We start from the raw sequence: 16,545 nt of genomic DNA, 5'->3' as shown, positions 1-16,545 counted from the left end.
AATACCATCAGTGTGCGTTAGTTGTTTGCGTTGGTTCATGATGGGTACTGTCACACGGAATAAGTCGATCTTGCGGACAAGATAGACCTTCCTAGAATCTAAAGAAGACCTAATGACAAGCAAACCAACCAGACACTATCTTTCTCTAAATATGCTTTGGTAAACAATAGCAAACAAGTGTTTCTAGGGCCTACCTTAGGTCCAATGCAAGCTTGTGGATGCCCTCGCTCCTTTGATCCCAATGAGCTCCTTTTCACGAATCTGCAAACACAAACAAGGCAAACAAATTAAATAGCACCTGAAAACCCAATTACATAAAACATATTTAACATGAAAGTCAAGGAGTCCATGAAACAAATAACATGAGATACTTTTTGAGAAAAATGAGTTTGATTGTATTAATTCAAAAGAAGAAGAACATTACAACATTTTCCTTGATGCTGTACAAGCTCCTCCCAGGGTCCAGCAAGAAGTCTCCTCTACTTTGACAAGTTTCACTCACTCCCCAATGAAGCCAAAAAGATGTGTGATCTCTCCTCTTAAGCTCAACTAGGAAGTATTGATTTCACCAGCATTTACCCTCAAAAATGTTCAGCTTCTAACCTCTTCAGCGAGCAGCCCAATGCCTGTATTTATAGTGCAATGGAGGGAGGTTACTAGGTCCTCCTTCAAAGGGATAAAGCCCTCCTTCAAAGGGATAGCTCCTCTCATCAAGGGATTAGCTCCTTCTCTTTTGGGATGCATGAACCACCTCAAAGTGAACAATCCACGTCAAAATTCCTTCTAGAAACCTCTAGAATTAACCCAAAGTGAGTTTTTTAAGATAAAACTTGCGTCTCTTGACTTTCACAGGGGTCCACACCTACACCGTTAGGGACAGAGTGGGCAGGTCCGCTGTTTTTGTACACAGAAGGTGCGGGACTGCAGGTGACCATGAGAGAAAGTGCGGAACCAGATTTACATTGATTCTTAATGCCTTTCTCTCATTTCCAAAGCTTTATTTGAAGAGTTGAGGTCTAAGACTTGCTTAGGAGGATAGTACAAGTGATGATAAACCCATACTGACTGCAAATAATCATGGTGATGATATTTTTGTGTAACAGATTGCCCCCTAAAGTGCGTAGTCTGTAGTAGATGAGGATTTCTTATCATTTAGGAAGAGTGAAGTACTTTATCATTTCGAGGATCATCTTGTGGAGAGCCCAGTTGGAACCTGTAAAAACATTCAATGCAAGATATATATATGAGATCATATCATTGCTGAGGTAGGCATTCCCATACTTAGATTAAAACTGACCAGAAAAACTAACTACTGCTCTGATATAGGAATGATCTTGTAAAACATCACAAGTAAAGACTCATGTGGACATAGTATGGATGCAGCCATCTGTTTATGAATAGTCCATTATATAATGAATACAAAATTCCTCGCAGCCTGGATGGTGGAAACTAGATCCAGGGTCTTCATTTCTACTTCCCGAAGCAGTACGATTCTATCCATGCGAATGAATGTGTTGATGTCAAACATGGTAGAAACCACTTGATTACTAGTCAATGATGTAAATTGTTAACAAGTGTGAGAGAAACCACCTGTGATGTCAATGGCTCTCAAAGTACCCAAAACAATCCATGAGATGTGAATAAATGTATTGATGTCGAACATGTCACGGAATCCTTTGATCGAAAGTAAATGATGTAAACTGTCGTCAAAGGCGAGAAACCTGCCATTGAGGCATGCAGATCTCAAGGTACTGATGATTTCTAGATCATCTTTCTAGATAATGAGCTGATGTCGATAGAAAGTGATCCGTCGTAGGCAAGCCCACAACACGAAATCATAGATCAAGTTGAAGAAATTTAGCTGCAAGGACTGACTCAGGGATGGTCAAGATGAATGACAGATATTTTTCAAATGAATGGCTTATTGGCAGTGACCTCTTGAACACATAACGACACGACAGATGGCTTGGTGACAATTGACCCAAAGTTAATAGCCAGAAACCGGCTGAAGACTTTCAATGTGGTTTGATCAACTGTTAGGCAAAGGATTTCCCAACCCAGGTGAATGAAAGTGTCATGTTCAAGAGTGGTTACAAAGTATGACAGACAGGCTCATTTTTCTCTCTTTTCCCCCACCATTTCTGGGAAGTACCTCTTTATTTTTGACAAGCTTGAGGAGGATAACATTTGGTTGATTATAAGCTCATCCTTCGGATGAGTCCAACTTAGTTTAAATTCGAACCCTAAGAAGGAGTGGTTCGTTCCTGTTTGTAATTGAACAGGTCCTTTAATGTGAAATTTTAACGAGTCCATTATAGGAGAAACTCGTCGTTTTTCAATTTTAGAGAGTCTGAAAAAACTTAAGAAGACTCCAGCGTTGACTTTTTTCGTAAATTTGTGTCTCCCAAGCCCGAAAAAGTATAAAATAATACTTGAGAGAACTAATTGATCTTTTACGACAAAGGAGTACTTTTCGTTATTAGTGCGCTTGACCCGAAAAAGTAAAAAAGCGATCAATGACACGTCATTTTATAACCAATATCGAATTTGAAACGACAAAAATCTGGCAATATTTTCATGTTTTTACGGTCGAAAAAGAGCTGTAAGTGGACCATCTTTTAATTCCATTTTAATGAGTTTAAAAGAAACACTCAGCAATCTTTTCATGTTTTAGGAATCATAAAAGAGCTTAAAGATGACTCTACATGTTTTTTCGTCGAAAATGATAGATTTCGCCTGAATAATCCTTTATTCTGCACAAAAACACAAACATTACTCATACCTGTTTGAAATGGATAAAAATGTCGCAAAATACCTTTTCAAAGTGAAACATAAACAAATTTGCAATTTATTTACTCAAAAAACTTATAAAAAGGGCCTTTGTCAATTCATTTTTACCGTTTGAGTTTGGGTGAGAAAATAGTGCTTTTGCTCAGAAAACTTCCCGTGAAGATTGTGGAAAATCCAACCGTCGGAATCGAACGCCGTCTTCTCCAGGTAATCCACATCATCCCAGTCTTCATTTTTAACTGTTTAATTTTTTGTTTTAGTCATTTATTTCATTTTGGGAGGGGTTTTAGGTGCATAACCCCCGCGCAGGGGCCCACAGGTTTACCATTGTGGGCCTACGGACCCCGAATGTTTCTCCATTGGGAAAAAGCTCGGGGTCCGCACCTTCCGTGTAGACAAAGTGCGGTCCCACGCACTGTGTCTAACCTAGAGGGTGCGGTCCCCGCCGCAAGGGCTTTTAACCTAAAAATTCTCAAAAATGGACCACACAAAATATTTTCTAGCATTTTAATTTGTCTTTCTACTTGATGCAGACAGTACATCATGCTAGATTGGCGTGAATGAGAGCATGAGGACGTGGATGCTGCCGCATGGAATCATCAGCCTTCACTTGATGCTTTGAGGGCGTGCGACTTGTATAAATTCTGGGCCATTCCTCGCATGAGGGCTCAGGTGGATTTCTTACGGTGGCTGGTTGACAGATGGAGCATACAGGACCAGTGCTTTTTCATCAGCGGCCACCAGCTCGAAATCGAGCTGGCGGACATATATTTCTTGACTGGTTTGCCTAAGAGAGGCGAAGACTTGACTCTGCACGAGACTAGGCTAGGTGGCCAGTCTGACAATAGCCTCCGGCTAGAGTACTGCAACAGCCAGGCTAGAGACAAAGGGATAGACATAAAGACAATATCCCATCCTGAGCTCATGGTGATTGCGTTCACTGTCACCAGAATTTGCGGAGCTGCCGCATTACATATTGCCACCGGATCCCAGATGCGTATGGTAGTTGATTGCTTTCGAGGCACCATCTTCAACTCGTGCAATGTCGTGTTGGCCAATGTGAAAGGCCAACTGACCAGGGCCAAGAACGAACGACTAAAGACCTTTGGCTATGGGGCTTTGGTTGTGAGTTTTGGCCTGGAGAGGATTCCTATCCTGATCCCACAGCACCTTGATGTTGGAGCTGGGCTTCCTCGTGAGCCGAAACTGATGCGATGGGTCGCAGTCATGGCCCGTCACCCAGATGAGAGGACAGAGGTTGCTCGATTCAAACCTGAGTATTTCCAATGGCTAGAAAACCAGGTCTTTTCTATTCAGGACTTCCCTTACGCTGGGATAGATTTTTGTGGTGACCCAGACATGGTTCTTCCCTAAGGAGAGCAGTGGGACGAGTCAGGTAAAATCCTTTTCAACATTTTTTATTTTAATTTTTTGTTATTTTTTCATCGTCTCAAAACTGATAGTAAAAAAATTTCAAATGCAGATGTGGGTCCACAGTGACCAGTCGTTCTCCGGCCTTACGAGAGGAGGCAACCAGTTGCACCCGCACCAGCCCCACAGGATGAATCAGCAAAGGCTTTGGCCGAGTTGGAGGGTCATCTCGAGTGCTTGACAGGAGATATTCCTGAGACCACTATAGAGGACATTCCTCGTCAACTTCAGCGCTATGTGATTGGAGTCCCAGGACCTTTTAGGAGGTTCCTTTGCAAGGTGGCCCATGCAGTGGTTTCTTATAGAGATCATCACCAGTGATAGGATGATTGCCTATTGTGGGCACATGTGACATTTTTGTTTTTTGTACTTATCATTTTTGCCGATCATAAGGTGTTTTTCAACCTATGATCGAGGACAATGTATTTTTTGACACACTCCTATATATATATATATATATCACTATTACCGACTTAAATTGTAAATCATGTTATGCAATGGTTTTAAATTTACATGTATGATTATTGCAAATGTCTATTTAACATTCGAGAAGCAATTGCATCTGCTAATGTATTTAAAGATCTTGGAATATGCTGATATTCAATGGAATCAAATTCACGTTCCAAGAGACGCACTCTCAAAAATAATCTTAATAACACTGCATTTCTAATGGCATACACTCTATTAAGTTGTAATACAATGAGTTCAGAATCTAACCTCACTATCAAACTCCGAATCCCAAATGAAATAGATTCAGATAATAACTCATTCACTGCACTATACTTGGCAATGTTGTTCGTTGTTTGACCGAGGCTTACCCCATGCATAGATACTAACTCGTCAGAGGGCGAATAGATAACCCAAGCTGCGGAAGAGATGTTCCGTGTATTATGACAAGCACCATCAGCGAAACCAATGTATGTTTGGAGAGGCGCCGACATCTGCAATATCAAGAGTAAAACCAAGATAAGCAGGAATAATGACGAAAAACACTCTCTAAGCTAAGCACACTGTTTAAACTAAAACACACCAGCTAGAAAGAAAAAACTATCCTAACTAAAAATCTCCATACCCATTCTTTTAAGCATAATACCTCTTCAAGTAAAGGCCATTTCTGGGTTTACCCAAAGAGTCCCCGTCAAAGTCTACCAATTCATAAGCCCCTTTGGCTAGCTTTCACTTGACAACATAAGGACCATGCCACATAGGAACGAATTTTCCAGCGCCTAATTTATCATTAGCTTGATCATAAACTAAGACTAGATCTCCTTCCGAAAAATTTCGAGGGGTCACATTTCGATCATACTGAGCTTTCATTCGTTTTGCGTGAGTCTCGATCGCCAATGCAGCATCACGTCGATTCTCATCTAATTGAGCCAAGTATAACAAACGCTTTTCCTCTTCGGAAGTGGCTGGAAGTAACTCGATGGCCATTTGCAGTGACGGGATTTCGTATTCAATGGGTAACACAGCTTCCAAACCATAGGCTAGTTGGAAAGGAGTGAACCCTGTTGATGTTTTTACTGAAGTTCGGTATGCCCAAAGCGCTGAAAATAGCATGTTGTGCCAATTTGACTGATGAATCCCAATGATTTGTCGGATCATGATAACTAAAACTTTGTTGATGGATTCAACCAGACCATTTGCTTGTGGATAATAAGGGGTTGAACTATCATGATGTAAACCAAGATAGCCTGTAAGTTCGGTCATCATAACGTTTCGAAAATGATGCCCATGATCAGTGATTATCGCTTGTGGGACACCAAACCTAGAAATTATATGATTGAACACGAAAATTGCAGCTGTCTTGTCGTCTGCCTCGAATGTAGGAAACTCCTTGGCCCACTTAGTAAAATAATCTACCGCAAGGATGATATATGCATGCCCCCCGGCCGAGTGATGGTTACATGTAATAAAATCGATACCCCATTTGGCAAAAGGACCAACGACAATTATAGGGTGGAGAGACGCAGGTGGAGCGCGCATCTTACGATCAAAAATTTGGCAGTTGTGGCATTTTCAGACCGCCGTAATAAAATCTTTAAATAAAGACGGCCAGAAGTAGCCAGCACGCAATATCTTTTGGGCTGTAGCAAACCCAGACATATGACCGCCACACGCTCCAGAGTGATAGTCATTTAGAACCCTTTCAGCTTCCTTGTGAGTTAAACAACGTCGAAAAACAGAATCCGCCCCACGGCGATAAAGAGTATCTCCAATAATCCTGAATTGTTGGGACTGGAATCGATTTTCCGACGTTCTGACCTTGAAATTTCTGGCCGAAAGGATTGGGTCTGGAGATAAACGATGATATCCCCATACCACGGATCTTAAAGTGCTGATTAGAAACAAGGATTCGTCCGCAATGGGCTCCTCCGCCACAGTTTCCGTGTCAGCACGTGGGAAGTCACACATTAACTCCGTAAAAACTAAAGATTTCTTAGACTTGGATTTCTCAAATTCCAAGTCAAACTCCTGCAGGATAACAATCCATTTAGAGTACTTTCCCCCTAGCAATTTCTTGGTCAAAATGTAGATCATAGGGTTGCAATCCGAAATTACCGTAGTTTTACGTAGTAAAATGTAGTGACGAAAACATTGGACAGCTTGAACGGCTGCCAATGCCAATTTCTCCACATGTGAGTATTTTAGCTCAGTTGGATTTAAAGTTCGACTAAGGTAATATATCACATGTTCAGTTTTGAATTCATCTTCCTGAAATAAGACCATTCCAATGGTGGAATGAGAGGCGGCGAGATACAAGAAGTAATCCTGGTTGTAGTTGGGAGGATGCAACAACGGTGCATGGGTCAACGCGTGTTTGAGTGCATCAAAAGATTTCTGAGCTATCTCATCCCAATAGAATGGTGTCTTTTATTTCAACAACCGGGTAAAACCCTTTGTAACCTCGGCGTAGTTAGGAATGAATCGTCGTAAAAATTTTTGCTTTCCCCTGCAAACTTTGGAGTTGGCGAAGACTCGAAGGAGGAGGCAATTTGTTGATAGCTTTGACCTTCGAGGGATCAATGCCAATGCCGGCTTTCGAAACTACAAATCCTAGTAATCAACCTGTTTCTATACAGAAGGCACATTTGTGTGGGTTCAACTGAATCCGATAATGCCTACACCTTATAAAAATTGCTCGTAAATGGACGAGGTGATCAGCTCGATGTAAGGAATGAGCGGGCAAGTCATCGAGATATGGCTGCATAATGTGTTTGATGTCATGAAACGCATAAGACATCGCCCTTTGAAAAGTTTTTCCAGCATTCTTAAGCCCAAAAGGTAATTTGCAATAAGCAAATGTCCCCCATGGACAAATGAAAGCCGTTTTTGGTTGATCGGCAGGTAGAATGTTGATTTGATTGTATCTGGAAAAACCGTCCATAAAGGAAAATATTTCACTACCGGCACAATCATCAATGATTTGATTGATATAGGAAGTTGGGTAATTGTCCTTTGGACAGGCTCGATTAATATCCCTATAGTCGATGCATATTCTTATTGTTCCCTGCTTTTTGTTAACCAGAACAATATTCGATACCCAATCCGTTAACGAGATCGGATAAATGAAACCTGCTTTCAATAATTTTTCAACTTCTGCTTTAATTGTAGCAGCTTTTCGTGGGTGAATCTGACGCAAACTTTGTCGGACGGGTTTAGCGTCCGGGTAAGTCTTGATCTCATGAACAACAATCGCGGGATCAATTCCTAGCATTTCCTCATAGGACCAGGCAAACACGTCATGGAATTCTTGAAATAGGGCCTTATATAATTGAATTTCGTCATATGTACACGAGGCACCTATATGAATGTTCTCAACAATTCCGGGCTTAACCGAAATGTCAATAGGAATAGTTCGAGAGATGTTTCCCAAATTTAATTCTGAATCGGGATGTTTCATTAGATTTTGAGGTTCCTTGACATATTCAGTTGTAAAAATTTATGAGAAATCATTTTCAAAATGATCATCCTCAGGTAAAAATGAAGATCTGTGATGGAGATCTTCCCCTGGTAAATCATCTACACATAGGATTTCACGAATTTGCTCGTCAGAGTGAACAAGTTCAGAAAACGTAGTTAAATCCAAGGTTGATGTGAAAAGTGATTCCTCGTGGACCACATTCATTAAGTCATTTTCAGTTGAAAATGGGTCGGCAAACGACTCCACGGCTTCATAGGAAATTTCATATGGGCTCAAAGGCATGGTATTACGAAAAGAGTCTATCTCAGATTCAGAAGGGACAATCCAATGATCATCATAAATAATCGTGTCTGATGTAATCATATGAATAGTTGCAAATGAAGATGATGCATTGATCAGATAGTCATTTTACCAACATCCTTATATGGGATAGTCCAAGGATTTTAGGATCAAGGATGAGTCCATATATTATCACACTTTACCCCTTCTAACAAATTTTCTAAAGAAAAACTCGTTCAAATCTTTTTGGTGACTTGTTGTTGACTGTAAAATTACCAAACCATTTTCTCATGGAATCTTGAAAATATGGCACCAAGGAACCCCAAAAATATCTCAAATAGTAATGAATTTGAGGAAACTCTTTTATGGTAACCTAATTGGGCACATGCTGAAAAAACCCCATCTTTTCGTATCCCAAAATTCATTTCCATTTGCTCAAAAAATGTGTTTCAAGTTGACTAATCAAAATTGTTATGCTTTTCTTTTTATTTCGTGCTGGAGGTTCACACATGCGAGTTGGGTAGACTTTGACCAACAAAAATCCATATTGGAGCTTCTAGGAACCAAGTCCATGTGCCATAATTCTCTCTAGATTGGTTCTACTACCTTAACCATGGAGATAGCTATGAATATTCACTAGAGTTGTAGAATTTTGAACTCACCAAACCGTCATTAGTAAAACCATGAAAAATTATCCATAATTCATTAAAAATAAAAGAAATAATAATAAAATATTTAAACATGCATAGGGGATTTTCGTGCATTGATGAAGAAACATGGTTAAGAATGATGACAATGAGTGAGTGGAATGATGCGAAAATGGATGGTTTCGTCAAGAAAATCATGACAAGTTGGAGGCCCGACATTCCCCCACACTAGAGATTTTACATGTCCGCATTAAAATAAGGATTTTTCATAATCCAACTAGTTCCTAGTGTTGCTTTATTCTTGCATTTCAACTGGATCCTTAACCAATGCTCCAATAGATCAATAATGACTATCTATCTCAATAAGATTCACTATTCTATTTTCGTTTTTCAAAATTACACATATTCTAGGATAACTCTTTGCTTCCTCATTTGCTTGTTGTGTCATTAGAGTAAGAAAGGAGAGTTACTCATCCTCCTTTGAAAGTAAAGAAACTTGAGGTCTTCTTATAATAGATTTCTCATGGATGTTGTAAAGGTAGAAGTGATGCCTACTGATTTCTTCTTTTCTTAATAACCTACTTCAACAATGTTGTTAAGTAGTTTATTCAAGAACTCACCAACTAATGAATGATATTTATGTGAAACATGAGTGTTTTCTTGTTAATCCAATTAGACTTCCCACTATGACGCTTTGGAAATATGAGTTGCACATAAAAAAAATAAGAGTTGTAGTTGAGGGTAGTACAAGTTATCAAAGAGGAAATATACTTCCAGGTGATTTCAAGAGTGTGAAAAAATCCTTGCTGCAACCTTCTTCTCCCTGTGCCTTTGTATTCATGATTTCATCGCTTCCATTAAAAATATGAAGATGAACAATATGAAACATAATTAAGGTGCTCCATGTACATTTTGATCATGTGCTACAAACATGTACTAAAATGGTTCATTAAGAAAAACATCTCCATATTTTTTATTAGTCTCATATGATAGCCAAAAAAGGTCAAATTGTTCATCAAATATGAATTAATTTGTATTCCAGCAAGAAGAGAAATTTAGACAAGAGAATGGTGGGAGGCAACATTATTACTAGGACAAGCATACAACCTTATGAAGGAAAATATTATGCAATCATAGTATGGGGTTCAACCATAACAAGTTTTGTAGAGTATCCAATAAGGGATGAGAGCCCGAAATAGTTATTTGGGATTGATTATGCATGCAAACTAGAATAAGAATGAAGGATTGATAAAAGGGTTTTATGAATGTGGATATGACACGGTGAAATACATAGATCGCATGTTTTACAATAGTTTTCTTATTACAGTTTCCAAGATTTTTAATAAAATAGAAAGTTTGAAGCTATTTTTACCCCAAGTTTAACTTTTGGAATTGGAGAAGAGAACATAATATTATGGTTGATTTGGTGTTGATTTGGCTCAGTTACTCTCCTCCATGATGCATTGAACATCACTTTGAACTTGCTCCACAGAATGTATCTTCTTCATGTAGCAGACTTGTTTTTCAAATTTCTCTAAAATAGTAATTCAGATTCTTTTGAAATTTTTTGAGACTGCTACCATTAATATTATGCATCTTCCCACGAAAAATCTAAGCCAATGGGTGCACGTATCTCTAGGAAAAGGATAAATGGTTTTATATGATGGTGGCTCATTTCTTGAAAAATACACATTAGAATTTTTTGAAATGTTGTGTATTTATTAGCCTTACCGTGATTCATTTACCTTAAAAAATTTAAGACCAATGGATGTAAGGTTTGCAAGTTATGATCAAATCAATTTCTTCCCATTTCACCCATCACACTATCCAACGGTGCAACAAAAACATATGTGACAAACTTGTTTTTTGAAGGTCAAATTGAGTTCTTCAAAATGGAAATGGTGTATTTTCACCTTTTTACTACCACACGCCTTCAAAGTCCCATTTTGATGAAGAAAATACATTGTGAGAAAACACTAAATTTTGTCTTTGTGTGTGCACAATGGTGAAAAATGAAAATCTACCTTAAAAACCCCATTGAAATGTCCCAGAAAATTGCGCTTTTTTTGAGCTTTTCCCATGTCTTACTCAATTTATCATACTTTGAGAAAGGCTAATATCTCAAAAAAAATCTTCTCCAATCCTTTTCAATATTTGTGCTAAAATTGGCCAAGAAAAACTTCTACAGTTAGAAAAACAAATTGCTAGAATGATAGCCGCAAATAGTGCAATTTTCTGTCGCTATTGCAGGAAATGTCAATCTCTTTTGAAATTTATTTTCTCCTAGTATAATCTTCTAATTTGGATTGTGTGATGTATGCTGATGCAGAAACTAGGAAACATAATGCATATTGATTGAAATAGACCCAATTTTATTGATTTTCTTGAAAATGAAATGAATGAAGAAGAATTTTAGTGATGCCATCATTCTGCTACAAGAAACAAAAAAGAAAATTTTTGAAAACTATTGTTCATTCCAATAAACCATATAGTCTTCATTAACACCAGAATTCATGGTACATTTTTTACCATGCGAATGAATGTGTCAAAGTTGACCATGCAAAGAAATCATTGGATTATTGATCAATAATGAAAATTGTTAACCAATGCCAGAAAACTCATAGATAACGTAAGTTAGTGTGAAGGTACCTAAATGCATCTGGATAGGGATGAATGAATGTGTTGAAGTGGAGTCGCCTACAAGATGTGATAATCAAGGGACATTGTTGTATTCCCATTGTTTTCAGTAAGGAGGTTTGCCATTGATGTATTCAAGTTCCGAGGCACTCCAAATAATCTATGATTTTGGTCTCAGATAAGGTGTTTAAGTTGATGGGACAAGATCCCTTGGAAGGTGGGCCTTGAGGAATCCAACATCAGCTAACGCAAGCATAGAAAAAATAATTTAGAGAACCATAATGAAATATTGAAATCATCATGACATTGCAGAAGTTATGTTAAATGTGCCTCCTAGTTGCGAGGTTTTCAAGAAAAGCACATGTCTACTTGCACTAGTAAACTAGTGTTCACAATAGGACTTATTTCTCTATTTACATTTTTTTAAATATCCTATTATACTTGAAAAAAAATCTCGTTCAAGTATATGAATACTTCTAATAGAACCATGTGCATAACCAGATAATAGATAAAATCATATGCATGTTTAAAATATATGCTTTGATATATACCATAATATGAGAGACCAACTACCTTAATTGAGATGGTGTCGAAAAATATTGAAGAATTGAGTAATGGGATCCAATGATTGTCTTGAAACATGATTTAAAGTAATCTTGTATTCCTTGGCTTCCTGATATCATGTCATGGAAGTCTTCAGAGATATGATCTTCATTCATAGAATATGGTGATAGGCATGCAAGAAACTCTTCAATGTCAGGTTCTAACAACTGCTCTTCATCAGCAAGCATCCATGATTCTTGGACCTCATATAAATCTTCTTCCTTTTTATGTTCTTCTTCAATGATAGCTGGAGAATCATTTTGCAATACCTCAACATTGTATAGTGGATTGAGGTGTTTTATTGTTTGGAATCTAAAATGGTTGTGCAGGTAGTGGAGTGGGCAGGGATCTTTGGGGTGCTTGTATGGGTGGTAATCTGAAAGGTTGAATTGAGGTCAATTGAGGGTGAAACTAATGTTTTGGTGGAGGTGAATGGTATTGATAACATTGATATTGGTATTGAGGATAGTGAGGAAAATATTGAGGATATTGTGGGTTTCTTCTATAAGTCTCTTTCCAACCTTGTCACCAAGATTAATTTCGAGGTTCAGATTGAGATGGCCAAGCTTTCCAAGGCAACGGTGTTTGCCAATTACTTTGAGATGGCTTTTCATAACCTTGAAATCATGAATTAAGATCTTGCATCATACCGAGTTGATGAGGTTTGCATGCTCTTATTGGAGCTACATAACATGATTATTCTTGTGTTTGATTTGCTCCTTGGTAAGATAAATTTAACCCTCGTAATGATGGGAAATATTTAGTAGTATGTGATCCTATAAAGATTTTACAAATTTTAATTATATCAATTGGAAATTCATGCAAAGCATGTTTCTTTCTACATTTAGGAAAAAATATAAACGAAGCAACAATCTCAAAATTTTACTTTTTTTCATTCTTAGCATATTATTTTTTTTATGTAAATTACCAAGACTATCTAGAAACGTGTTAAGTTCAGTTTGATTTACCAATCCTGATGTTGATTTACTTACCCCTGCCATAACTGGATCTTGACGAGATCTTCCATACTTATATTTTCTTCTTCGTATGTTCTTGCATAGTTCACAAATATCTTGAAATGACAATTGAGAGAGGGACATCTCCTTTTCCCACCATACTAAGAAAATAAAGCTATTCATTCATCCCTCATAGATTTTAGTAGGAGAGTTTTCAATGTGTCAAATCCTAAGTCATACAATTTAGATCTTTTGACATTATTGGTAAATATCTCCACTAAATCTTCTAGGCGTTCATCCTCCTTTTGGTTCATCCTAGAGACTTCATTGCTAAGGTCATTGTGTATGCAATAATCTCTATATTTTTCCAAAAATACTCTTTTCATATCAATACATGTACTTATAGAATTTGTTCGTAAATTCATGAATGATCTAAGAGATTTATCGTTCAATGTTTCTAGAAACAAATTCAATTTTTGAGCATGTAATGAGTAGCCATAATATCTACAAAGTATTTCAAATTCAAAAAGAATGTTTTGTTGGGTGTGTGTTATATTATTTCCATGGCTAACCCCACATACAAACCTATATTAGGTGGGTGAATGTACCTATGGTTTTGTGCATGGTTTTTGCTCATGGTTTTTGGGCATGATGTTTTTTTTCCCATGGTATTTTGTAGATTTGGTTATAGGAACTATGGTTGTGTTAAAATCTAGGGTTAGTGGGTTATGGTTTATGGATGCTTCAACATGTATATATATATGTATTGTAACATTGAAAGGAATATAATGAAAAATCAATCTAGTTGTCCCGATTTTGGGATCCAGGGGAAAATCTCTCTGTATATATGTTTAATGTTCTATAATCTCACCATTGTTTATATTTTGTTTTTAGAATTCGTATGCAGGTAATTTTTGTATGGGGTTAAAACATACATTTTGTATCAGAGTTTTTTTGGCTTCAAGGGGACTCCTTTGCTACTGAGGGGTCTTTCTCGGCCCTATGGTAGATCCTGTTCAGTGGGGGATCTGCGGGATCGATTCTTGTGGTGAAAGAAGATGAAAATTAGTCGAAAGATAGAGATTGAGATACTTAATGGTCAGAGTTTTGAGTTATGAAAACTGAAGATGAAGGATCTGCTAGTGGATAAAGATCAGTGGATCATAGTAGATCTGGGTACTAAAACAACGACAATGTCAGCTGAAGACTAGGCGAATTAGGATCGGAAGGCAGAGAGCACAATACAATTGTGTATCTTCATTCAAAGCCACAACTATTGATTCATACATCTTTAATACACCTTTCTACTATTGTTATATCGGTGGATTTGCACTATAGAACACTATGAGAGCCTTTTCCATGTTGGCGCATTTACACATAAAATCCATACAAAACAATGAACTCTGAGAGTCCTCAGCCCCTCTTTGTGTTTTCCTTCATAGAACCAAGGCTTCCGACCGAGGGCTCATCCTTAAGGTGTTAAGGACTCCAGACCCTCTATGGGAGATATATTTCCTTTGTTGACCACTTACACATTTGTCTCATAAAACTATTTCTTTATACCTCAAGAGGCCATTTCTCGGAGAATTTTTTATGTTGCAACTATGCTAACCACCAAGGATTGTCAATCATCAATTTTTGAAGTGATGTTATCACATGGCATGTGGCGTCTTCATATGAGTAACATGTGTCACCCAGATATGCGCCATTACGTCATCCAAAACCCCAAAACATCCTACCATGTGTCCCTCTGTATCATGAGGTCATGATGAGGTTAGCAACTACTTAGCATTATTGGAACTAATCAAACATTTCCACGTGTCCTCATCATGGCTTCTGTTATGGTTCCATCTATATTTATTAAAGCCAAACAAACACCTCTATGTCTCCTCTTTGAGGAGAGAGAGAGACATCTTGTCATGCTTAGTTTTGTAGGAAATTCCTTTGTAAAAATATTTTTGGCTGTCCTAGTGATTTAACACTAGAGGCCTCAATCCTGACGTCACTTTTGAAACACCAATCACCGATGCACCATTGTGTACCAATACACCACTGTGTCGTCCTTCGATATTTCGATTATCAATATCGCTAATCGCATGTCACATATCGCTATTGTGCTTCACCACAGTATGTCTGATTGTCGATTATGATTTACAGGCCCTCTGATGGTTCACATCTTCATGAATTGAGCCTTGAATCCCCCAATCATCGATTGCCAGGATTTTATAGCAAGAGTTTCAATTCTTTGTGTTCAATTAACTTTTTACTTTTATTTAAGAAATAGTAATGGCTTTAGTAAAGAGTAAAGATGTTAAAAATTTTACCTAATTTCGAATTTTAATGTGGTAAATTTTTTTGTTGAAGGTAAATTTTTTATCCATTCAAATTCAACGTATACGATAAAGAACTATTAAACACATTATATAATTATATTGTAATTTTTTAATCTAAAAGCATGAAATAATTGTATTGTAGTTTTTTTTATATATACTGTTATTTTGATTTTTGTTTAGGGCCAACATTAATTTTCCTATTTTCATTATTATTATTTATTGCAAAGAAGAACATAAACATATTTAGATTTCTGTTTTTTTATTTTTATGTTGGCCCAGATTAGCTAAAATTTAACTTTAAGCACCGGCATAATTACACATTGAGGTGATAGTGAGCTATAAAATGTGCCCCTCTAAAGAATAAGGGACACTTACATATACGATTATCTGTTTATGTTTTTTAAGTACTAGAAAGTAATAGAAATAAGTTTACAAACACGATCCAAATGGCTAAACTGATTTTTGAATTAGATATCTTCTATTAAATCTGTGATATCCTCTATTACATCTGATAAGGTTTCAATCATACTTCTCAACCTCCCTTATAATACCATAAAAAACAATAACATATGCAATTATATGTTTATGATTTTTTTCAAGTACTGGAAAGTGATCGTTATAAGCGTACAATCAGAGATTAAGAAAAATATAGGTGGGTTACATGTAATATTTTTGTAAAAGACAATTACATATGCAATTATATGTTTTTAATTTTTTTAAGTACTGGAAAGTGATGGGAGTAAGTGCAATCAGAGATAAAGAAAAATATATGTATGTTAGATGTAATATTTTTGTCAAAAATGATAGTGACAGTCGGAACAGCTGAAAATATATAACTATTTGAAAATATATATCTATTTTATAATAAATGTGGTTTATATCGCATCTCATGAAAGCCGGAAAATGTGCAAAGTGACATCATAGGTAGGTTAGATGTAATATTT

Source organism: Pinus tabuliformis, chromosome 5_1, assembly GCF_031772625.1.
Source record: "Pinus tabuliformis cultivar Carrire ecotype Pingquan chromosome 5_1, CPIR1, whole genome shotgun sequence".
In the NCBI taxonomy this organism is placed as follows: domain Eukaryota; kingdom Viridiplantae; phylum Streptophyta; class Pinopsida; order Pinales; family Pinaceae; genus Pinus; species Pinus tabuliformis.
Note: the sequence above shows the minus strand (reverse complement) of the source record.